The sequence below is a fragment of the Cetorhinus maximus genome, chromosome 18 (genome assembly GCF_964194155.1).
Source record: "Cetorhinus maximus chromosome 18, sCetMax3.hap1.1, whole genome shotgun sequence".
Classification (NCBI taxonomy): domain Eukaryota; kingdom Metazoa; phylum Chordata; class Chondrichthyes; order Lamniformes; family Cetorhinidae; genus Cetorhinus; species Cetorhinus maximus.
This window is the reverse complement of record NC_135896.1, coordinates 63,839,218-63,864,814: the sequence shown is the minus strand read 5'-3', so window position 1 is coordinate 63,864,814 and position 25,597 is coordinate 63,839,218. Positions and strand designations below refer to the sequence as shown.

Sequence of the window (25,597 nt, the reverse complement as noted above, 5' to 3'; positions counted from 1 at the left end):
GACAGGTGGCCCTAGTGGGGGTGGGGTGGGGTGGGGGGAAGGGATCGAAATAGGCTAAAAGGTGGAGATGAAACAATGGATGGGAATACATTTTTTTTTAAATGGAAATAGGTGGGAAAAGAAAAATATATTTCAAAAATATAAATAATTAGAAAAAGGGGTTCGGAAAGGGGGTGGGGATGGAGGAGAGAGTTCATGATCTGAAGTTGTTGAGCTCCATATTAAGTCTGGCAGGCTGTAAAGTGCCTAGTCAGAAGATGAGGTGCTTCAACAACTTTTCTTAGCACATTCCTTAGTTAATATCACCACTGTCAACACCCCTTTGTCCTTTTGTCTATGACATCTTTGGCAATCTCTTCTTTGCCTCCACCTACCACTGGCCCTCTATCCAGCCCTACCTGTCCTACCCCACCAGTTTATATTTCACCTCATTTCTATTCTTCTTCAGTTCTGATGAAGAGTCATATGGACTTGAAACGTTAACTGTATTCCTCTCCGCAGATGCTGTCAGACCTGCTGAATTTTTCCAGCTATTTTTGTTTTTGTTTCAGATTTCCAGCATCCGCAGTATTTTGCTTTTATCATAGCGCTGTGCCGGTCTTGTTGTGATGAACACCATATTTCTGGGGCTGTAGGGTTGGACTGCTCCATCTCTTTGTTTTCATTGTCCCCAGGAACACCGCTGTGCTGTGGTACTCATGCAGGCCTCCACTTTCAGAGACTAGCACTTCAACTGGGTGTGGTCTGTGAGGCAAGGGTCGGGTTGACAAACACAATGGGGGCAACAGAGAGATGACAGTGGAATGGTAGTGAGGGGGAAGGGCGAACACTATGGTGGCCTTTCTGGGGTCGCCCTCTAACTTCTTGTTGTTCCAGGAGTGAACAGGAGACTGCTTAGAAAGAAAGGAGGAAGACCTCCTTGCGATGAAAGGTACTTAATGCCAATGGCTTCATTAGCACTGTTAAAGAGCTACGCAGAAATCAAGTGGCTTCACATCACAGTCACTGCATCTCGAGAGTAACACACAGGAATGTAGAATTTGGGAGGCAGGAAATAGTGAAGGAGGCACAGCTGTACCATCTATGGCATTCCATCAATGATGGCCTTTCAAATGTTCACCAGATGTGACACTCCTAATGGGCCCAAGGGCATTCACTCATTGACCATGAACAATTGATTGGTCATTAATATGCCACATCAGAGACTGGAGCACAGAGTTAGGTTGGGTCACTCATCTCACTTAAGCATTAGCATCCCATGCAGGGCTTAAGATATTACATATACGATGACATCTTGGTCACCTCGATATGTGTGCCAGTGTCTCAGGGACAAGGTGGCATCAGCCACCATGCAAGTAGGGCAAGAAATACTATGGACCCTTACAGTCTCCAAACGTGTCATCTTCTGAGCTTCACTTTCTTGCCCCTTGAATCATTAATGTCTTCAATGTTTCCTTTCAGAGAGAAGGCAAAAGCACATCTGGATCCAGGGCTCAGTGCTGCCTTCATCAGGGTCCTAACACAATGGAGGAGGCGAAGGAGGGAGAGGTGACTCCACGGGCAACTCCAGCAGGAGGGACATGGTCAAGCGGAGCCACAGTATGAACAGCAGGGTCAGGGGGGCAACTCACCAGATCTAGGGTTTATCATAGAAGAGTCTCCTATTTACAAATGAGAGGCAATGCCATGCACATCTGCGCTTGTCCCGAGCTCTGGTACATCACATATGCCACATTCTTCGTGAAGACCTGATGCCACGTAGAGTTGGAGGGTATCCCCTGCCAGCGACTTGGAAGGCGACAGCTGCACTCAATTTCTTGGCCTCTGGTTCTTTCCAAGGAGCAACAGGTGACCTGTTCAGCATCTCTCAGTCTGCAACACATCGATGCATAAAGGAGGTCACAGATGACCTTTACAGGAATGCCCATCATTATGTCAGGTTTTCTCTGGACGAAGATAGCCAGGCTGTGAGTTTCACTGGCTTTGCTGCCATCTCAGGCTTCCCAAGAGTGCAGGGTGCAGTAGTTTGCACCCATGTGGCTATATGGGCTCCATGGCAGCAGGCCCTAATGTTTATAAACCGCAAGGACTATCATTCCATCAATGTACAACTGGTGTGTGATCACCGGAAGCACATTCTGCACATTTGTGCACAGTACCCTGGGAGTTGCCATGACTCCTACATCCTGGGTCACTCCCAAGTGCCTGAGATTTTTGAGGGTCCATTACGTCCGCAGGGCTGGCTGCTTGGGGATAAGGGGTACCCACTGAAATGCTGGGTGATGACACTAGTGCGTAGCCCACAGAGTTGTCCCTAGGAGAGGTATAACACTGCTCACAGCTCCACATGCTCCCTTATAGAGCAGACCATAGGGCTTCTGAAGATGCGCTTCAGATGCTTGCACTGCTCAGGTAGCTCACGACAATACACTCCCGACAAGGTTTCCTGCATCATCGCAGTGTGTTGTACCCTTCAAAATCTGGCAATGCAAAGTGGTGACCCCCAGATAGAGGATGACCTGAAAGAGGATGAGAGTTCATCGGAGGTTGAAGATCCGGAGGCCCAGGAACCTCAGGAGGCTGCTGTTGGTCAGTATGAGCGTGAGGAAGGAGGACATGGGAGACATGCCTGTGATATGTTAATTGCTGACAGGTTCCAGGAAGAGTAAAGTTAAATGAGGGAATATGGCCGCATCTCTCCGAGCCCTCAATGCCATTTACTTTCATCTCAGGGGATATCCACCCACTTGCAGTGAGAATGAGTCCTGCATTCACACTTGTGCGTCTGGTCTCATGAATCACCAGGCCATGATCTTTGCTTTGGTCCATGGGGCCCTGTGATGAGCTCACTCTGGGAACTGAGAGTCATCTTAGCAACAAGAGCGATGCGAGAGAAGACTTGAAGCCTTTGCCTCCATCTAATGGTGCAAACACTGCTGCGACTGAGATGTGAACATGCCTAGGGGTCTCCTCCTCCTGGGCGTGTCTTTTCTTCTGCCACTATCACTGGGGAGACACAAATGCCACTAGAATATCAATGCTGATGAGCTGCCCTCAATCAATGGTGTTCCTTGAGGAAGAAGGGTTAGAAACGCTTACATCGCACACTTCCAATAAAGATTTAAACACACGTACCTGACATCACAGAAGGGGTGCAGAGACTAGTTCAACTGAGGTGGACATCACGGGAATGTGAATCTCACAGTGGGACACTATCACTGAGTGGGAGGAAGCTAAATCTCGAAATAAGAGGATTCCAAAGTACAAAATCACAATGCCTTCAGTTGACAGGAACATTCACATAACCATCAAATATATTCACAAAAGTGCAATTTATTTACACGTCTAGCACACCCATGACCCAAAAGTGACATCAATGGTTCTTAACTTTCCTAACTCTACCGCTATGCCTGGGCGCAGCCCCGACATCCACAGCAGAGGTGGGGGCATCCTGCTGACTGCTCCGTTCTGATGTCTGTGATGACCTTGGTGGACGTGCTCTGGTGACCCGTGGCATGGAAGGCTGCAGCCTGATAAAGGTCACCTGCAGAAGAGCCTTCAGCAGCCTGAGAAGCTGGAGTTGATGGGGCCACAGGCAGAGGGGGCAGTCAGCAGCTGCACACTCTTGGAGTGTCCTGAGGGGAGCCCCCGGGGTGTCCGACTGATGCTCATCCTCCCTGTGGGTGCCTGAGGCCCCGGCCTGACTCCTGCAGGAGATGGTGGAGGGAGGTCAAGGTGCCTCGTCCCCATGTTTCCTACATCTTGATGGTGCCCACCAGGGTGTGTGGCCATGGAGTGCAGGGCCGAGCGCAAATTCAGCAAGACCTGCTGGACCAAGGTCTCCAGGTGGTTGCCAGCCTTCCCATGGTGACCTCGAAGAGCTCACATGTCACAGCCAAGACATCAAACAGAATGTGGATGGACTCTTCCATTGTTCTCTCTAGTCTGCTGATTGACTGCCAAATCTCTGCCTAATGTTTTGCCACCTGTCGTTGCATCTCCAGCATTCAGAGGCTCATCATCTGACTCGGACCGAGCGGGTGGCTGGTCTCCAGCAGCCCTCCGAGTGCTGGAGACCTGGGCTGTCCCTGTCTCTGACTGCTGCAGGGACGTGTCAGTGAAGTATTCTCCAGAAAGCGAGCCCAAGCCTAAGCTACAGCTGTGCCCCACCGACGTGTGTGTGTCTGAGCTGGTGGAGGGTGTGTGTGAGCGCCATGTCGGATCTTCCGGAGCTTCCTCTATGGTTGCAGTCTGGGGCCTCACACTGGTGCTGGGCTGGCTTGGAGCCTAGAAAATAGAAAATAGAGTTTCGGTTAATGAGCATGAGCTAGATAAGACTGCACGTGACTCAGTGTGAATGTCAGGATTTGATGAAGTGATGGAGCTGTGATCGTAATGGGTTGGTTGGAGAGGCCGATCTTCCCTTCCCCACAGGAGCGATCCCCGTCCTCCCCAGCCAGCTTGGCTGCAGCCTCCTCTAACTCAATGAGGGCGATGATGTTGGCCGCCCCTCCCCTGGTCTGCGCTCTCTCGCGCTTGTTGTGTGCCAACTTGGCCTGTATGGAAAAGAAAGAAAGGCATGTGATGAGAAGGGATGGGGCAGAGGTTGGGTGAGATGCATGTGCCCTGTGCGTGGTGAGCCCTCCCCAGGAGGGCCAGAGGATGGAGTGTGAGCAACATGACAGGTGGGATGGTGGTTATGTCAAAGTCCCGGTGAGAGAATGAGTGTTGATATGTGTCCCCCGCTAATGGTTGTGTGAGATCCCTGAAGAGAGTAGATGTTTGAGTGCATGAAGCCACGATGAGAGTTTGATATTGGAGGGAGTTGATGGATGACTTACCCTGACGGAGTGGATGAGATCATTCATCCTCTTCCTGCACTGGGTGGCACTTTGGGCGTGGTTGCCAGCTGCGCTGACCTGCTCCATGACAGTCTCCCAAACCGGAGAGGTGAGGCTGCTGTGCTTCCTGCAGCCATCCCTGGGATAGAGCACTTGCCTGCACCCCTCTGATCAAGGCCTGGAGGGCCTCGTGCATGAAGCAGGGTGCTGCCTTCCTGTTCAGGCTCTCGGCCTTCCTCTTCTGGCTGCCAGACATCTCTGGTGGGCTGGAGAGATTGATACTCTGAGTTGGACTGGCATTTAAATATGGTGCCTGGACCTTCGAAATCACCAGCTGACGGTGGGCGGACAAATCAGCTCCCGACCTGCCAGGTCATTCAGACCGATACGCGCCTCTGTAATTAATGAAGCTCCAAGCGCAGAATCGGGTGTGAGTTGTCACCATCACGGACAGCGGGCTGGGCTCTAGCGAAACCGCCCGCCACCGGATTCAGCTTCGTTATGGGAAAATTCAGCCCCCAATGTCTGATTCTGATCAGATAAAAAATTCAAACTTACCTTCCTCAGATTTTTCAGATGGAGGATCCTGCAGAACTCAGTCAGTCAGGAAACTTTGGCGGGAGCAGTGGAGAGAATCTGCACAGGAGCCACGCCCCCCTTTTATGGCACTAACTGCCATATTCTAGTGAGTAAGGGTTTAAATGTCCCAAAGCTTCTTTGAAAAGATACGGAGAGAAGGTAATGGGTAAAGGGGTAGGACTGGTAAGGTGAGAGGGTAGGGAGCAGGGTTTTAGCTGGTTAGAGTGATAGGTGGGTATGGTGGCAAGGTGACAGGTGGGTGGGCTGGCAGGGTGGCAGCTGGGTAGGGTGGCAGGTGGGTGAGGCAGTAGGGTGGCATTTGGGAAAGGTGGCCAGGTGGCATTTGGGTGAGGTGGTAGTGTGCTATGTGCATAGCATGGTAGGTGGGTAGGGTGACAAGTGGGTAGGGTGGCAGGTGGGTGTGTTGCTTGGGGGTAGTCGGGTCAGGAGGGAGTCAAGTGGTGGGGACTAGTCAGGTCAGGTCAGGTCGGGTCGGGGGGCAGGGACCCAGGGATTGAGGTGGTCAGGTGTTGGGGCTAGTCAGGTCATACGAACAAGGAGCAGGAATAGGCCATTCAGCCCCTTGAGCCTGCTCTGCCATTGAATAAGATCATGACTGACCTGATAGTAACGTGAAATCTACCGCCAATTACCTATCATCCCCTCGCTTACCAAGAATCAATCCACCTCTGCCTTAAAAATATTCAACAACTCTGCTTTTACCACCTTTTCAGGAAGAGAGTTCCAAAGGCTCACAACCCTCTGAATGAAAAAACTTCGCCTCACCTCTGTTTTAAATGGGCAACCCCTTATTTTTAAACAGTGATCCCTAGTTCTAGATTCTCCCACGAGAGGGTACATCCTCCCCATATCCACCCTGTCAAGGCCCCTCAGGATCTTAAAGGTTTCAGTCAAGTCGCCTCTTACTCTTTTAAACTCCAGTGGATACAAGCCTAGTTTGTCCAACCATTCCTCATAAGACAACCCATCCATTCCAGGCATTAGTCTGGTAAACCTTCTCTAAACTACTTCCAACACATTTACATCCTCCCTTAAATAATGTGACCAATACTCTACAGAGTACTCCAAATGTGGTATCACCAATGCCCTGTGCAACTGCAGCATAACCTCCCTACTTTTGTATTCAATTCCCCTCGCAATAAATGATAACATTCCTGATAGCTTTCCTATTTGCTTGCTGTACTTGCATAGTAGCCTTTTGTGATTCATGCACTAGGATACCCAGATCCTTCTGCACCTCAGAGCTCTGCAATCTCTCACTATTTAGATAATATGCTTCTGTTTTATTCTTCCTGCCAAAATAGACAATTTCACATTTTCCCACATTAAACTCTAACTTCCAGATCTTGACTCACTTAACCTATCTATATCTGTTTGTAGCCTCCTTATGTCCTGTTCACAACTTACTTTCCTACTATCTTTGTGTCATCAGCAAATTCGGCAACCATCCTTGAATCCCTTCATCCAAGTCATTTATATAAATTGTAAAGATTTGAGGTCCCACCACTGACCCCTGTGACACGCCACTCATTGCATCTTGCCAACCTGGAAAAGACCCATTTATGCCTACTCTCTGCTTGTTAGCCAGCCAATCTTCTATCCATGCCAACATGTTACCCCCTATACCATGAGCTTTTATTTTCCGCAATAACCTTGATCTGGTACTTTATCAAATGCCTTCTGGAAATCTAAGTACAGTACATCCACCGGTTCCCCTTTATCCACAGCACATGTTACTTCCTCAAAGAACTCCAATAAGTTGGTTAAACACAATTTCCCTTTCACAAAACCATGTTGACTCTGCCTGATAACCTTCAGCTTATCTAAGTGCCCTGCTATAACTTTTTTAATAATAGCTTCTAACACTTTCCCTACAACAGATGTTAAGCTAACCAGCCTGTAGTTTCCTGCTTTCTGTCTCTCTCCCTTTTTGAATAATGGAGTTACATTTGCTATCTTCCAATATAATGGGACCTTCCCCGAATCTAAGGAGGTTTTGCAAAATAAAACCAGTGTAAAAACAATGACACTCGACACTTATTTTAAGATCCTAGGCTGAAGTCCATTAGGACCCGAGCTCTTGTCAGCCCATAGCTCCAACAATTTACTCAGTGCCACTTCTCTGGTGACTGTAATTTTCCTGACTTCTTTCCCCACTTCCATTTCCTGGTTTATAGCTGCTCTGGGATGTTACTTATATCCTCTATAGTGAAAACTGATGCAAAGTACCTCTTCAATTCATCTGTCATTTCCTTGTTTTCCATTATCAATCCTCCAGATTCACTTTCTATAGGACCAACGCTCACTTTGTTAACTCTTCTTTTTTTAAGTATTTATAGAAACTCTTACTATCTGTATTTATATTTCTGGCTAGCTTTATCTCATACTCTAATTTTTCCCTCCTTATTAGTCAATAGTCATCCTTTGCAGTTCCTTATATTCTCCAATCTTCTGGCCTCCCACCTATCTTTGTACAATTATATGCTTTTTCTTTAAGTTTGATACTATCTTTAACCTTTCTAGTTAACCACAGATGGTGTATCTGTCCCTTGGACTTTTTCTTACTCGTTGGAATGTATCTTTTTTGTGCATTCTGAAATATCCCCTTAAATATTAGCCACTGCATATCCATTGACCTATCCCTTAACCTAATTTGCCAATTCACTTTTGCCATCTCAATTTTCATGCCCTTATAATTGCTCTTATTTAAGTTTAAAAACTTAGTCTCAGCCCCACTCCTCCCTCCCTCAAACTGAATGTAAAATTCAATCATATTATGGTTGCTGCTGCCTAGGGGCACCTTCACTATGAGATCATTAATTACTCCCATTTCATTGCATAATACCAGGTCTAGTATAGCCTGCTGTCTGGTTGGCTCCAGAACATGCTGTTCTAAGAAACTATCCTGAAAACATTTAATGTACTCCCCATCTAGGCTATCTTTGCCCACCTGACTTTATCAGTCTATATGAAAACTAAAACCTCCCATGATTATCACCGTGCCTTTCTGACAAGCTCCAATTATTTCTTCCTTTATGCTCAACCCTACCATGTGGTTACTGTTAGGGGACTTGTACACAACTCCCACAAGTGACTTTTTGCCTTTACCATTTCTCATCCCTACCCAAACCGTTTCCACATCCTGGTTTCCTGAACTTAGGTCATCCCTCTCTATTGTGCAAATACCATCATTAACTAACAGAGCCACCCTCCACCTTTTCCTCGCTTCCTGTCCTTCCTAAAGATCCTGTACCCTTCAATATTCAGATCCCAATCCATGTCCTTCTGCAGCCATGTGTCCATAATGGCCATCAAATCGTAATTATGTATTTCTATGTGTGCTCTCAGTTCATCTGTTTTGTTTCGAATGCAACATGCATTCAGATACAGAGCTTTTAGCTCTATCCTTTTAATCCTTATATAACCTCTAGTTTCATCTGTTGATTTACTGTTAGATTTGTTCTCTCTATCCCTTCCTATTGCGGTTTGTTTTTCATTTCCTGTAGTAATACCTTTCTCCTTTGTCTTGTCTCTACTCTTTGGTTTACCACATCCTCCAAAATTTGATCCCTTGCCCCCACTATTTAGTTTAAAACCCTCTCTACTTCCCTAATTATGCGGCTCGCAAGAACACCGGACCCAGCATGGTTCGGGTGTCGACCGTCCCAACGGTACAGATCCCACTTTCCCTAGTACTGGCGCCAGAGTCCACAAACCTGAACTCATTTCTCCCACACCAGTCTTTGAGCCACACATTCATCTCCCTAATCTGTTTTGTCCTTTGCCAATTTGCATGTGGCTCAGCTAAAAATCCAGAGATTAAGAACTTTGAGGTTCTGCTTCTTAATTTGGTACCTAGGTCCTCATACTGACTATGCAGAACCTCCTTCTTTGTCCTGCCTATGTCATTGGTCCCTATACGGACCACAACGACTGGGTCCTCCCCCTCCCACTGCAAGTTGCTCTCCAGCCCTGAGCATATCCCCTGCACCCTGGAACCGGGCAGGCAACACAGCCATCTGGACACACACTCTTTGCTGCAGAGAACAGTGTCAATCCCTCTGGCTATACTAGCCCCTACTATCACTACATTCCTTTTTGCTCCCCCCACTTGAATGGCTTCCTGTCTCACGTTGCCATGGCCACTTAGCTCATCCACCCTGCAGCCCCCACTTGCATCCAAACAAGCTGAAAAAACCTCAAACCTGTTGGACAGTTGCAGAGGCTCACACTTCTGCACTCCTGCTCTCTGAGTCCCCTTACCTGCCTCACTCGCAGTCACACTCTCCTGCCCCTGACCACTGACCAAATCAGAAGACCCTGTCCTAAGAGGTGTGACTACCTCCTGATACAGAGAATCCAGGTAATTTTCCCCCTTCCAGATGTGTCGCAGTGTCTGTAGTTCAGCCTCCAGCTCATAAACTCTGAGCTGAAGCTGCTCCAACTTCAAACACTTACAGCAGACGTGTTGCCCTGGATCAAACTGGCATCCAGCTTTTCCCACCCACTGCAACTGTGACACATCACCTGTCCTGACATCCTTAATATGTTCTAATTAACTATTTAATTATTTTATTCAATTATATATTTAACTTTTGTTTTTATATATGCTATTAACCTTACCACCAGTTGCTAGACTATTTTGAACCTTAGGAATAAAATAAACCTTCGTCACTTATGAGGTACTCACCAAATAACTAGCTTCTTCTCCTGTAGCAGAGTATGACCACTTCCTGAAGGCTGAGAAAGTTAGAAAGCAGAAAGCAAAAGAGCACCTCTTATCCTTCCTCCCTTAACTCCCTTAATTACCCAACTCCCAACACACTAACTCACACTTCTTGCAGTAAACCTTACCTACAACACCTCTTTCCCCCAAAGACTGAATTTCCACTTGAACCAAATTTCCAATTATACTCACTCGGTCTCTGTCCCGCTCAGGCCAAAGTCTCCACTCACTGATCGTATGCCTCTTATTTGCGTCAGAGTGGGGAGTCCAGGGGCAATTTTGGAGGTTGAGAGGCTGTCAGTGTGAGTGATTTGGGGGGTCAGTAGTACAGTTGCCCATGAGTTAGGCTAGGATTTTTCTCTCTAACTTTTCCTGGGTAATGATCTGAGTAAGTGGGAATTGTCCAAAGTCTACGACTCTAACTCAGAGTCGAAGCCATTTTTGGCGGGTAGCAGGGAGCAGGGGAATTTCCCACTGGAAGCTAAAACTTCCCTGGCAATTCCCATGGAGTCCTTGCATTGGGACTTCGTAGGGGTGCCATAGTGCATCTTCTGAGGTGCGTCCGGTATTCCCACCATCTGGATCTTGGAAGATCTGGCCCAAAAATTCTACATAAACTTAAGAAATCAAATAAGTGCCTATACAAGTTCCTTTGTGCTAACAATACATTATTCTTGACACTGAAAATGTTAGACTGATGCAAATACCAAACATAAAATTAGTCAATAAATTTTCAAAACATGCTTTGTATATTATAACACTGTGAATTGACATGTCTTTCAATGCATTAGAAAGCTATAATTTCCTTCTTACATTTTCATTTCTGCAATGAGTTTTGAACTTTCAGATTTTATTCAATTGTAAAAATATACTGAATGTCTTACAATAGAATTAAAGAATTTATTAAACAAACCTACACTCAATCAAAAGTATTTGGTGGGTTTAAAGCAGTTAAAAGTGACACTCATTTCCAAACCATAAAGGAATCTGCACCAAAATATGTAATTTTCCCTTGGGAAATGAAATGAGACTGAGTACACCTTAGACAAGACCAAGTTCTTAATCAACATCATACAATAGACACAAAGTATATAAAATATGTGCTTTTATTTAATAAAACATATTATAAAATAAAAGCAAGAAATTGCACCCAGATAAGGTTTTAACCAATTGTTTGAAAAGTGCATTATGTTTTTTTAATTTAATTATTCATGGGATGGGGGCATCCCTGGCTAGGCCAATATTTGTTGCCCATCACTAATTGCCTTTGAGAAGGTGGTGGTGTGCTGCCACCTTCAACTGCTGCAGTCCTTGTGTTTTAGGGACACGCACAGTGTTGTTAGGAAGGGAGTTCCAGGATTTCAACCCAGTGGCAGTGAAGGAACAGTGATATAGTTCAAAGTCAGAGTGGTGAGTTGCTTAGAGGGAAACTTGTAAGTGGTGGTGTTCCCATGCATGTCCTTGTCCTTCTGGGTGGGACAGGTCAAGAATTTGAAAGATGCTGTTGAAGGAGCCTTGGTGAACTGCTGCAGGGCATCTTGTAGATGGTACACAATACTGCCACTGTGCGTCGGTGGTGGAGGGATTGAATGTTGAAGGCGGTGGATGGAGTGCCAATGAAGTGGACTGCTTTGTCCTGGATGGTGTCAGGCTTCTTGAGTGTTGTTGGAGCTGCACTCACTGAGGCAAGTGGAGAGTATTTCATCACACTCCTTGTAGGTGGGGGACAGGCTTTGGGGAGTCAGGAGGTGAGTTACTCACCACCAAATTCCCAGCTTCTGGCCTGCTCTTGTAGCCATAGTATTTATGTGGCTATGCCAGTTTAGTTTCAGGTCAATGGTAACCCCTAGGATGTTGATAGCGGGGGATTCAGCAATGGTAATGTCATTGAATGTCAAGGGGAGCTGGTCAGGTTCACTCATGTTGAAGATGGTCATTGCCTGGCACTTGTGTAGAGCAAATGTTACTTGGCACTTGTCAGCCCAAGCTGAATGCTGTCCAGGTCTTGTTGCATATGGACATGGACTGTTTCAAACTGAGCAGTCACGCATAGTGCTGAACATTGTGCAATCACCAGCGAACATCCCCACTTTTGACCTTATAATGGAGGGGAGATCATTGGTGAAACAGCTGGAGATGGTTGGGCCTAGGACACTACCCTGAGGAACTCCTGCAGTGATGTCCCTGGATTGAGATGACTGACCTCCAACAACCACAACCATCTTCCTTTGTGCTAGGTATGGCTCCAACCAGTGGAGAGTTTTCCACCTGATTTGCATTGACTTCAGTTTTGCTAGGGCTCCTTGATGTCACACTCAGTCAAATGCTGCCTTGATGTCAAGGGCAGTCACTCTCACCTCACCTTCATCAGGTTGCCTTGGTCATTTGCTTTTTGCTGCCATCAGCTGGAAATATTATCTCTCTGAGTTCCCGAGCTGTCTGGAAGAGATCACACAGCGAGCTCTTGTTGCACCATTGAGCAGTGCACTGGTGGGTTGTGACATTGCTGAGCACAGGTTGATGAAGCTGTTGATGCCAACTAAATATTTTCAAGGTTGGAGATTTCTTCTACCTGGGTCTATAGAAGGTTTTCGGCAAGAAATGCACAGATTTCACATTGCTGGAAAAGTCACTTGCATTCCTCCCTCAGAACAGCTGTATACAGAAATGTGGCTGTTACACAGGACTTTCTGCCCTGAAGCATGATGCCTTGTTATGCATGGGGATCAGACGATGCGGGCTTCCCTTGTCATCTATATTCTTGCGCTCGCTGCCATGCGATTGGGTTCAGGTGACTGCATTGTTCATGTGGCAGATTTTCGACTCCTTTCTGGCTCGCAGGCGGACTCAGCGACAATAGGACTAAATCTAGCCCTACAAGTGTAGACTAGCTTTAACTGGTGCTATCCACTCACGATATTGGCTCCCTGCTAATTCGTGCAGCCAAAGAACAGTATGGTTAGCGCTGGATAGATGTCTGAATCATTTAAAAGCCCAGGCAGCTGTAACATTTTGGATTTGGGAGCCACAGATACATAAGGTAGGCAGTCGAGTATTTGTAATTAATTTTAAGGTAGTTTTGTCTTCTTCCAAACGAGGGCTGGGCCCCTACCCCTATGAGCACCAATTGATATACTTTATTTCTGGAGGCTGGTAGCTCACCCTGTGTCAATCAGCCGTTCAAACCCTTCTGACCATTGAATACATGGCAGGTACCCAATATGTTAGGGTAGTCACCTCGCCCAACAACTACCACCGCCCCCACCCATCCATCAGCCTGGCTTGAGGTCACATTTTAACCTACCTCATGTTGGAAGCCATTTACTAGATAAAAAGGGTATGCAGGACACCAGAAGGCTTCCGGCTATCGGTTCAGGAATGGTTCTATGGTCTGTAGAGTCTAGTGATCTCAGTGCAATTTTTATGACCTTTATCTCTACCTTGGCCCTGAATTGTTTATGTTTTTTTTTTCAGAGTGAGAGATCGAGAGAATTAATGCTGTGCCAGCTAATTTAATAAGAATTCTATATAACTCTAAAAATATACCATTTCATAAAGATCCTTATTTCTTATCGTTCCCCCTTTGAGGAGGAAATATCCTTATTGACTTCTCACACCTGATTTAGCTAGCCTAGACATTTCCACAATACAAGCTCAGCTTCTTAAGTTCTTGATTATGTATCACAAATAACAAACCAAAACTACTAGGGTTATTAATACTATACTCTGGGCAATTACCAAACATAGAGCTAACATCCTCAACTAGGTAGTTTGACTGACGCTGTATACTAATTCATACCAGGCCTGTTATCCTAACCTCTGAATTTCTTGTTGTATTTCTTTATTCTGCAGGACCATTTTAACCAGGTATTTCTCCGAAGTACTGGTCCTATCTAAGATCAATTTGAGGTTCAAGGATTGTAGGGGAATTGACTGGCTGAACAGGGATATGGTCTTAAGGACTTAGTTTTGCATAGCGATGTTTCCTCTCAATTCTGTGACATTATGTAAGGATACGGGGAACAGGAGGTGACTTCCTAACATAGTAGCTTCAGTGGGTTTGAAGCAGAAGTTGGGGTTCAAAATGGGACACACCTTATCCCCATGCTTCATTATTCTGACATTTGTCATTTCGCAGTAGGCCCCCATCTTGAGATATACATACTAGTAGCTATAAAAACTATCATTGAAATGACCCATTTTTCCATCAGTTCAATAAACACTTTAATGAAAATGAATCTGAGCGAGTAAATGTGGTACAAAGTTAATAAACCCAGTTTGGGTAATCCAGATGTAGGGCTAGGTTATTACCAATTATCAGGATAACATCCATAACAAGTCACTGGAGCTCAAAAGTAATTTATTAAATGTAGCATTTAAAGACATTTCAACACAATGAGGTGCTATCGATGCAAGTTCTTTCTTTCCGTTATCTCAATACAAGTATTCCTTAATTATTTATATTACGTTAAAGCGGAGGCTGATAGGTTTCTACAAACCAATGACATCAAGGGATACGGGATAGTGCCAGAGGATGGTGCTGAGGTGGAAGATCAACCATGATTCATTTAAGTGGCGGAACTGTCTGGAAGGGCTGAATGGCCTACTCCTGCTCCTATCTTCCTTTGCATCCCCTGTATGTCTCTCCTACTTTCTGCTGGAACACACTCTGGCTCACTTTAAGACCAAAAGGGAGATGTAGGATTTAGTACCATCCAAAGGGTGTGTTGAATGTTACTAACAGTGAAGATTACATATGTAATTTCACATTCCAGTAGTTATTTCTGGCATTGAGCTTGCTGAAAACCTTTGCCGGTGCCAGTTCTGGTGTGATCTCTCCCAGTGTTAGAAAAGCTTTGTGAACCCTCTTTATTGCTTGATGAAGATCTTTGGGATCCAGGCAAATTCTTAGCCGTACCGGACAAGTTACTACTTGAAACAGATAACTTTATTAGAGAGCTCTTTTAGGAGCTACATGCTTGAACCAGTTCCATGACTAGAATGCTCTGCCCTCCAGATTATCCGTGGTTAGACCTCATTCGTCAAGAACAATCACATGACCCCTAATAGGTATTAGGAAAAACTATACCTTCAATCACTACATTTCCTCCCCCTTTAGTTTTTTCACATTTCTGTTTACAAAGAACATTTTAATCCACAACGTATACATATATACAGGTCAGGTGATTAAAGATTAAGTCTCTGAGGTGGTTTTCTTATTCGGTTAGAGCAGCATAGCTCTACCACTTGAGGTTCTCCCACTGGATTGACATGATCAGGAACTGCAGCATCAGGTACATCATTAGAAAGTGGCAGTTTAAGGTTAGGCAACTCTACAGAGGCATCAAGTATGCCTATCCTAAGTCAATCTGTCACCTCGGGAATTAATGGTTCGATGTTAATCATAGGTGGAATGGCTGGTTGCTGGAATGCCTCTCTATTCCTAAAATGATCCACATGTTTTTGAATAATTCGGTCTTCCACTTCCACCTGGAAGGAGAAGGGATCAGTTTCGAGACAATTATACCAGGAACCCAACTAGGTCCATTTCCAAAATTCCACATGAAAACTGTATCTCCTACAGTAAATCTTCAAGCTTTGCTACAAATATCATGATTCAATTTTGATTACTCTGATCCCTCTCTACCTCCCCCTCTAAGTTTGGAAACACCAGACATAATCTTGTACATAGGCAGCATTTCATCAATAATTCAGATGGCTTTGAACCCGTAGTTGAATGAGGAGTCATATGATAATTGAGAAGAAAGTGGGAAAGTCAAGTTTCTAGAATACCTTCAGATAACCTCTTCATTCCAGATTTGAAAGTTTGCACAGCTCTTTCAGCTGACCCATTTGATGAGGGGTGATCTGGTGCTGTTTTAATATGTCTGATTCCATTTAAACTCATGAATCTCTGAAACTCTGTACTGGTATAGACAGTACCATTATCCTAAACGATGATTTCCAGTAAGCCATGTAAACTAAAACTGTGATGCAGCTTTTCAATAGTTGCACTCGATGTCGGTGTTCTAACTTCATACACATCCATCCACTTAGAATGCACATCTATGATCAATAAAGACATGGTACCTAAGCATGGTCCCAATATGTAGTCTAACCCAGGGTTGACCAGGCCACTCTGACATATGCAGTGGAGCTGAAATGAGCAACTTCTGTTGTTGCTGACAATGGAGACAGTGCTTGACCATGCTTTCAATGTCACTGTCTATGCCTGGCCACCAGACATAGCTTCGCGCAAGCACCTTCATCTTTGAAATGCCGGAATGTGCACTGCAAATCCCTGTCAAGAGTGGTTCTCTTTCTTGCGAAGGGACGTTGAACTCTTGATCCCCACAACAAGATTCCATCTCGACAACTTAACTTTGTTTTCCAGGCATAGAATGGTCTTATCCCTTCCGACGTGGGTGAATTCGACCATCATTGCAATACAAGGTCTCGGACTTTGGACAAAATTGGATCTCTGTTAATCCAATTCCTTATTTGCTTCACACACACAGGCTAAGAGTCCAAGAAATTCAATGCAAACACAACTTCTTATGGCACTGGAGCACGTGCAATACTATCTGGTAACGGGAGACGACAATGATTCCGCAATTGCAATATGAAAGCCAGAACGGTACATAAAGGTATACTCATACACAAATAATATCAAAGCCCAATGTCGAATTCTTGCTGTGGCTATTGGCAGAATGGCTTTATTGTCACTGAGTAAACCCATTAATGGTTTATGGTCCGACACAAGGGTGAAATGTTGTCCATACAGATAATGGTGGAATTACTTCACTCCAAATATCACTGATAAATCTTTCTTCTCTAGTTGGGAATAACCCTTCTTGGTTGCAGAGAGGGTTCTGGAGACATAGCCAATTGGTCTTTCGGAACTATCTTCCATGCTGTGTAATAACACAGCTCCCACACTGTAAGGAGATGCATGATATGTTAATATTAATTCTTTTGATAGGTCATAATGTACCAGTAGGCATGATGAGTGTAATAGCTTCCAACTTTCACAAAGGTTTCTTCTTGTTGTGAATTCCATGACCAACGATGATTCTTTTTCAATAACAAGTGTAATGGTGCTGACACTGTTCACAAGATTGGCAAGAAGCAGCTATGATAATTAATCATGCTCAAAAAAGACTTCAGTTCTGTTACACTGGACGGAGAGGGTGCCTCTTTGATTGCCCTAACTTTCTCGTCTACTGGATGCAACCCCATGGCATCCACTCAGTGACCCAGGCACTAGAACATTTCTCTTTCTTCAATTGTATACCAGCTTCCAAGAATCCTCTTAACACCACTTCCAGGTTGGCTAAATGTTAAGCTTCTGTTGACCCTGTGGTCATAACATTATCCGTGCATACTACTACTCTGGAAAGTCCTTGCATTTAACTTTCCATGGTCCTTTGGAAGATTGCACATGCAGATGATACTCCAAAGGATAGGCGCATATATTGATACAGGCCCATGTGTGTGTTGATGGTTACACACCCTCTAGACATGCTATCCAGCTCTAACTGTTGGTATGCATTGGCTCATGTCCAGTTTGGTGTAAGATTTGCCTCCAGCTAGCTTTGCGTACAAGTTGTTTATTCTCAGGATAGGATATTTATCTAGTTTAGCTGCCTTGTTCATGGTCAATTTGTAAACCTCACAAATGCATATAATTTGATCAGGTTGCATCACAGGGACTATGGGTGCTGCCCATTCTTAAAATTGGACTCGCTGGATTATGCCCAGCTTCTCTAAGCAGCATAATTCTGCATCCACCTTCTCCTTTAAGGCATAAGGCACAGGTCTGGCCTTAAAGAACCAGGATGTCGCCTCCAAATCTACATATATTTTTGCTTGCAAACATTTTAACTTACCTAATTTGTCATGAAATATACTGTTGCATTTCCTTAGCTCAGGAACTCTTCCTGTTCTCACTTGAAATATCTCAGACCAATTGAGCTTAATTCTTTGTAACCAGTCTCGGTCCAGGAGACTAGGCCCTTCACCTGTCACTACGATCACTGGAAGCTGGGCTGTTGCCTAAAGGACACAGGTTCTGTGGCGATGCCCTTTACCTGTATTGATTCTCCAGTGTATGTCTTTAATTGAGCCATGGTTTGCTCTAGATTCAGTGGCTGGTTACCTTCATTTAGGTGTTTAAATGTGTGCTTCCCCACCACTGTGGTTGAGGCTCCTGTATCTACCACCATTATTGGCTTCCCATTCACTTGATTTGTGACAGTTAATGGTTCAGTTTTCACTGCTTTGACATTGTACAGGGAATAGATATTGGTATCGGCAGCTTCAGGGTCTGTTATATTATTCACTTCAGTCATTTTGGCCTGCTGTCTTATGGGCTGTCTCGATTTCACCCTGCATTGCTTTATTACGTGATCTTTCTTATGGCAGTAATGGCATCCTGCCTCCTTGAATCTGCAGGTGTCTGGTACATGGTTACCCCCACATCTGTAACAGATTAACCTCAGAATCACTGTTGAAATGCTTCCAAAAGGCCTTTTCATTTATCGAGCATCAGGGACTGTCTCTCGTTTCACTGCTGTGTTTCTGGTTTTCGCACCACACCCGGCGGTAAGTTCCCGCCCCTCCTGAAGAATAGCGTCATGTTGCACATTCTGCAAAGACTATGAGTCTCTTGCAGCACTTTCCATGGCAAGCGCTATCGCCATGGAGCGCTTCAAATCGATGTTAACTTCTGCGAGTAAACGGCACTGAATGGTGTCGTAATGAACTCTACAAACTAACCGGTCCCACAACGTGTCATTGAATGTGTCTCTGAAATTGCAGTGCTCAGTCAACTGCTTCAACTTCACTATATAGGTTGCAATGGACTCTGCCAGGGCCCTTACTCTGGAGTTAGGCCTAAACCTCTGCATTATTACAGATGGCTTTGTTTGAAAATGCATCTTCACAAGATCTACTAATTCATTAAAAGATTTAGAGTTGGGCACATTCGGGGCCATCAGACTGCGGATGAGATTGTATGTCTTGCTACCACAGCCACAAGATATAAGTCAAGGCGCTCTACACACTGGCTTCAGTCTTCAATGGACGTGTCACACGGATCGATTCTGCCGAAGACTGGCATGACTGGTGAGTATTCTTTTCTTTTGTTCTTTAAGATCTGACATACTCATGGTAACCAGGCGAGGTGCAGTGTTGGAGCTATTTTAACTTCGTCGCCAAATGTAATGACTTGATGTACTGGACAGGTTTCTACTTGAAATAGATAACTTTATTACAGAGCTCTTTTCAAAGGGCTCATTTGTCAAGAACAATCACGTGACCCCTTAATAGACAGTAGGAAAAACTATACCTTCAATCACTACACCATCCACTTGGCTTCTCTCTCACCATGATGGAATTTACCCAATCTGTAGGTCCTGTGACTCTGGCGATCACTTTTTCTTCCATCTCTTGGAGCTCTCTTTCAAGCTTTCCTTCTGTTCTGTTGGTACTTTACATGAGGCTTCGTCACTGGGTCAACCATGATGTGATACTCAAAATCTCCAAAGCATCCAACCATCTCATTGAAACACTTCTGGGTACATTTGCACCAGGTCTTTTTTGTATCTGATTGGAGGGTGCTTTTCAATGGATATACTCTCTACAGCCCTCAATGCCGCCTTCTTTACCTCATGGTTTACTGAGGTAATCTGCAGCTCTTCACAACTGCACAATCCCAGGATAGCAGGACCATTTGTTCCAGTGAGGTAGAACATATAGCTCACATCTTTGCCTTTGTGTGTCCCTCTGATTTGGGTTGTTCCTAGCTGTCGAATCTCAGTTTCCCTGTATATCGTTAGCATTATGTTGTTTGGTTTCAGAACACCTTTCTTGGATTTTCAGGAAAGATCTTCTGGTATAGTCTGGGTGGGATATTGTTACTCTGCACTCTGATATCTTCACTTTCAGACTTATTGTTGTAGGTTTTTTCCTCACCCTGTTCCTAACCTGAATAGTGGTGTGAATTTCTTTTCTCTGGGAACTGTCACATCCAGCCATTTCATGCTATTGTATGGTTCCTATGCCTAACATGTTCTCAAATTCACCATCATCTTCAAGGGTGTGGATGTTTTGATTTTTATTCCTGTCTATTTGCCCAGTTGTTTTGGCTCTGGCACTTCATCTACCACCTTCTCCTTTTGTTCTGCATATCTTTTTCCAATAATTGGCCTTTCCTCAAGCTCTGCAGATTGATCCACATGCGAGACATTTCCTTCTGTCTGTGAATTCATATGATTGCCCACATCTCCTGCATGACTTTCTCTCTGTTTGTTATACATTCTTTTGTTTCTGCTGCCTTCCTCTTGGCTGAAGGCTAGCTGTTTAGGTAGTCAGTGTCTTCATCTGTCTGCTCATGGCTTCATGTGCTCTGGCAGTATCTACAGCCTGTGATTAGCACTTTCTCTACTTCAGGGTGAGCAGAACCCCAAATTAGTTGATCTACCAGCTTTTCAGCTCTGTCCTTAAACTAATATTTTCTAGCTGCATTTTTTAATCTTATTACATAATTATCAATTGGCTCGCCTAATTCATGCCTGAGGCCTTGAAATTCAAACTGGTATATCCGAAGATTCAATTTTGGCTGGAGATGGATGCTGAATTTTTCAAAAAGATTTGTCTGGGTCTTTGCGGTCCTCCTCAGTAAATTCCCTGCTGTTAAATAAACATTATCCTGTATCTTCTGCCCCCAGAAGGATATAGCTGACCCTCTCTTCACTGTAAGTGTCACTTAGGAACCTGCTAATGTCAATCTGCACTCTTATTTAAACTTCGCAAATGCCTGTACAACATCATCAGCTTCCCAATTCATTGTGGACTATAGCTGTGCATTCATTGCTGTGCTGGTCGACATTTTGTTTTCTTGTTTTTGCGCGATTCATTCAGTTTTTCTTCTGGCGCTATTGTGGGTCGATTTTCCAAATCATCACTAAATTAATTTAAAAAGCTTGAGGTTTACTCGCAGGCATTCGCTGCCACCATGCTAGGTGTGCTTGTTCCCTTTTGGATCCCTGATCTTGGTAATAGTCACACTTTAATCTTGAAGGATGAGAGCTATTTATGTTTAATGCTTGCCATGTTGCATTGCACAATAGAAGGACTGGCTTGAACAGGTTCTGTTACTCAACACATAAATTTCTAGCGCAGCTGTGAAATGTGGCCCCCGGAAAACTTACACATAACAATTAGCTCCTAGTTAATTAGTTCCTAGACCTTTACAGATAATGCAACAATATATAACAGCTGGTAAGTATTATCAACCCTGGTAGTATTCTAGATGGGAGCATCTTTTAGTTGATCTGTAAGCAGAAATTGCAGATTATTTACTCTTTCACAGGCTTTAACCGAATAATATGACATCATTTGGGTCTCTTTCTCATGTTTTTTTATCTGAAATCTGGACAAGATACATTGCAGGACTCGCCTTATCAACTATTGGATAGGATCCCATCTATTTTAGTTTGAAAACATGTCCTTTCCATAAATAATTTGGGACCATGACCAGCTCTTCCACTTAGTACTTGAATGGCCTGACATTTTTATCAAAATATTTTCTTATTTGCTTCTGACTTTTCCCAGTACATTGTGCTACAAACTCATTTGTTTTTTGGATACGCTCTACCATGGACTCTGGCCATTTCGGGTTGACCGCCCCCTGCAGGAGCAGGGTGAGAGCTGGGGTGAGCAGGTGGACAGGTGTTCTCATTGTTGGCTCATCATAGCCTGGTAGGGTAAGATACCTGTAGTGCTATGTGAAGTCGCTGTAATGGCTCTTAGACACATGGGTAACATGGAACGGGCTAATTTTCACAAAGCTTCTTCACCATTGTTTTGAGGCGTCGGTTAACCTTTTCTGCTACCCCTGATGACTGCAGGTGATGTGCTACATGCAACTTATGGGGCAAAATTTTCCCCCTGTTGGGGGGGAAGTGCGGGCGTGGGCGGGCTGCCCTTTGATCGGCGTCCCCAATTGGGGGTGCGCCGCCATTTTTCATGAGCGGGCCAATTAAGGCCCACCCAGCGTGATGTCCGCACGGAAGCGCTGTGCACTCCCAGTGCGGGCGGTGGGGGAGGAAAGGCAAATGTGGAAGTGCGCTCCGATCTCCTTGAGACTAAGTGCTGCCTCAGGGAAATTGATTCCCAAAGTGAAAATGCTTTTGTTTCAAAAATTTCATTTGCCATCCATGTCCCCTCATGTGACAATGTCACATGAGTTGGGACATGGACGTAATTTTACATAAAAGTGAATCTTAATTTTTTAATTCAGTCATGAAACCTCAACCCGCCTGTGGATGAGGTTTCATGCTTTCTCAGGTGGCTGTCAGCGCTCCCGACCTGCCCACCAACCTTAAGGTTGGACGCACAGGTCCACTAATTGCTTTAATTGATTTTTGAATGGCCTCAATAGTCTGTTGACATGTTGGTGGGCACATAGCTGACTCAGCTGCGCCCCCGCCAACCTGAAAATGCAAATGACATGGGATGACATTGGGATGCACGCCCGATGTCACCACCCCTGCTCGCCGATGAGAAAATTCTTGCCATGGTCAATTTTCATAAGGTTCTAGAGGTCTGACAAAAATTTCTCAAGGAAGTGTGTGTCCTGGTTACTGTCAACCTGAAGTGGTAATCCCCACCTGCAGATCAACTCACACAGTAGCAGCTTAGCTGCAGTAAGGCTGTGTTCATCTTGCAGGCGAAGGCCTCTATCTATTTAGTGAATTTGTCTATTAAGAGTAGACAGTATCTGTAGCCTAAGAGTGCTGTGGTGAGGGGTCCTATGAAATCTAACCGGATATGTGTCCAGGGTCTATCTGGTGGTGGCAGCCTTTGTAAGAGTGCCTGAAAAGAATGGTGGCTTGGGTCATGCTGGAGGCATGGGAGACATCTCTGAGTCTTGGCCTCAAAGTCTGTTTCACAGCCCAGGTACTAGGCTATGGTGGAGAGCTTCTCCAGCGCTACCTTTGCTGAACAGTGCCTTCCAGTGGGGTGTGTGTGTAACAACTCAAACAATTCATCTCCCATGGTCAGGGAACACAAGCAACGGAGAACCCAGAGACACCATCATAAATTAGGATAAATTACATACTTGAGTTGGTCCGATAGAGGGACGCGAGTTGAGCCCAAGGGGTCAGAGCTGGCAGAGGCTGTCCCTCTTGGTGCCAGATGATGAAATGTTGGGAATGCATCATGTCGTATGCAAGGACACAAGGTCATTGATTGGACTGATCGCCGCTAAAAGTAGTGGGTTCAGTTCTGTGGCAGCTTGCTTTGCGGCCTGGTCTGCCATGAGGTTGCCTCTGGTGAGGGCTTTTATAGAGTGGGAATGTGCCCTAATTTTGCCTTCTAAACAGGCACCATAGGCATAAACCTAAACCATACCGCATCGAGGGTTCGGAATGAGCCAGCATGTAATAAGAGTTTACTGCCAATCGTATAAAAATTATTCTGCACGTACAGCGGTAGAGGCAACAAGGTGTTAATGGCATAGGTGCTGCCGAACCAAATGTTAACACTTTGAGAACTAGTAACCTGAATGGCAGTCACAAGCATGGCCACCTTGGCATATTCTGCAGAGTGAGGGTTATATTTATACTGAATAGTCTCGTTTGGCCTAACAATGGTGAAGCCAGTGTGCGGTTTGCCGGCCTGATAAAATGGTGATCCATTGATGAAGATGCCCGATGCTCTGTTGATCAGCTCAACCCAGTCTGAGGGGCTGTGAGGAAGTCCAACGGGGGTAAAGGACATTCGTGTACTGGTCCATCATATATGAGGCACTGAGGCAGCAATGTAGTCTGTTTGGGGGTCATCTCCAAATCATGCTGGGTCAACACCAATGTCCAGCAGCTGGTTGAAGCAGTAGGTTGAGGGAAGTATTTGGCTGAGAAAAATCACCTTGTTGAAGTCTGGGTTGCAGGTGAAATGTTTAATGGCCCAGAAAGTGGCCAGTTGATGTCTCTCACAGGCAAAGTAAGTCAATTCAGCCCCTCTCAGGATTCAGGAAGCATATGCAATGAGAAGCAGTCTCGCCTGAATCTCTTGGCAAAGGACAGCTGCTAAGCTTTTGTCTGTAGCTCCAGCTTCCATATGAAAGGCCTTGTTTGGGTTGGGAGTGATGAGATATGTTGCCTAAACTACAGTCCTTTTCAGCTGTGTAACCACCTTAGTGCACTCCCAGTCCATTCGGACCTAACCTGGTTACAGTTGCCTTAAAGTAGTGCATATAGTGGTGCCACAGTTTCTGCAAATCAAGGGATGAAAGCCCGTTAATGCCCAACCAGTCCATGGAAGGAATATATGGCTGTCTTTGAGGTGGGCAGGGGCAAACATTGAATGGTTTTGACCTTCTGTTGATCGGGACTAATACTGGACAAACTGATCTGGACCACCAAGAAGGTAATGTAATCCTGCATCCTGTGCTTTACGTGGATGGTTCTCAAGCCTGCGCACCCCCCCCCCCCCCCCCCCCCACCGCCGTCCCCCAGAGTAGCTGCAGCAATTCTTTCAAGAGGGTTAGATGTTAGGGGCAGTCTTTGGTGGTGAGGAGGAGGTCATCGACATATTGGAGCAGGTAGAAGGACCATGATGAGCCTTTCAGAGCCCTGGCCTTATGTGTATGGAAGAGGGTTGGGGCATTATGCACCTTTGTGGCAGGCATGTCCAGTTAAAGCCCTGGTCTTCAAAAGTAAAAGCAAACTTAAACTGGTCCTCTTGCTTTATTGGTATACTCTAAAATCTGTTTGAAATACCAAGGGTGGAGAAAACTGAGCTGTCACTGGGCATATTGGAGAGTAGAGTGCAGGTCTCTCACACTGCTTGGCACAAACCGGGGTGACTGAGTTAAGCTTTCGAAAGGCAATAGTTAGACACCAGCTGCCATCTGGTTTCTTAACTGGCCATATTGGGGAATTTGTGGTAAACGTGCCTTTTCAGATAACACCCAGCTTTAGTAATGACTCAATGGTAGCTTGAATATACAGTACACTGTTGACCTTGTAGGTGTACTGCTTCACGGGAACATGTGCCAGCTCATTAATCTCCTCGGGTCCAGCCATGCTTCTGCAATCATGCTTGTTAGTCACAAACACATGTGGGATGGGCTCGAGAATCTCGTGTACTTCAGGGTCATTAGCAGTGGCTGGTTCATACTCCTCAGTTTTCATATTTGTGAATACCGAGTACTTGCTAGACACCAAGGTAGGGAGTTCAATCTTAAGGTTCGACTAGATGCAATTATTGGCACAATCAGCAACTGCTCTGTAACTCCTGAGTACATTGCCATCCCTGGCCATTATGCAGGATCATATAAACCGGAGACAAGACTGTGATTCAGATCCCATCTATATTTAACTCAGTGGGAAGGGACCCCTGTACTGATGTCTGAGCTGAA

The 25,597-nt window shown here is 45.1% G+C and overlaps 1 long non-coding RNA gene across 1 annotated transcript in view; it reads left to right on the top strand.

The window, feature by feature from the left end:
* The window catches only part of LOC144693489 (uncharacterized), a 96,941-nt gene extending 82,559 nt beyond the window's left edge, over positions 1 to 14,382 (top strand). Inside the window, exons 2-3 of the long non-coding RNA XR_013579550.1 lie at positions 5,418 to 5,526; positions 14,020 to 14,382. This is a non-coding gene — a long non-coding RNA (uncharacterized LOC144693489). The remainder of the gene's footprint in view (positions 1 to 5,417; positions 5,527 to 14,019) is intronic.
* The last annotated feature ends 11,215 nt before the right edge of the window (positions 14,383 to 25,597 follow it).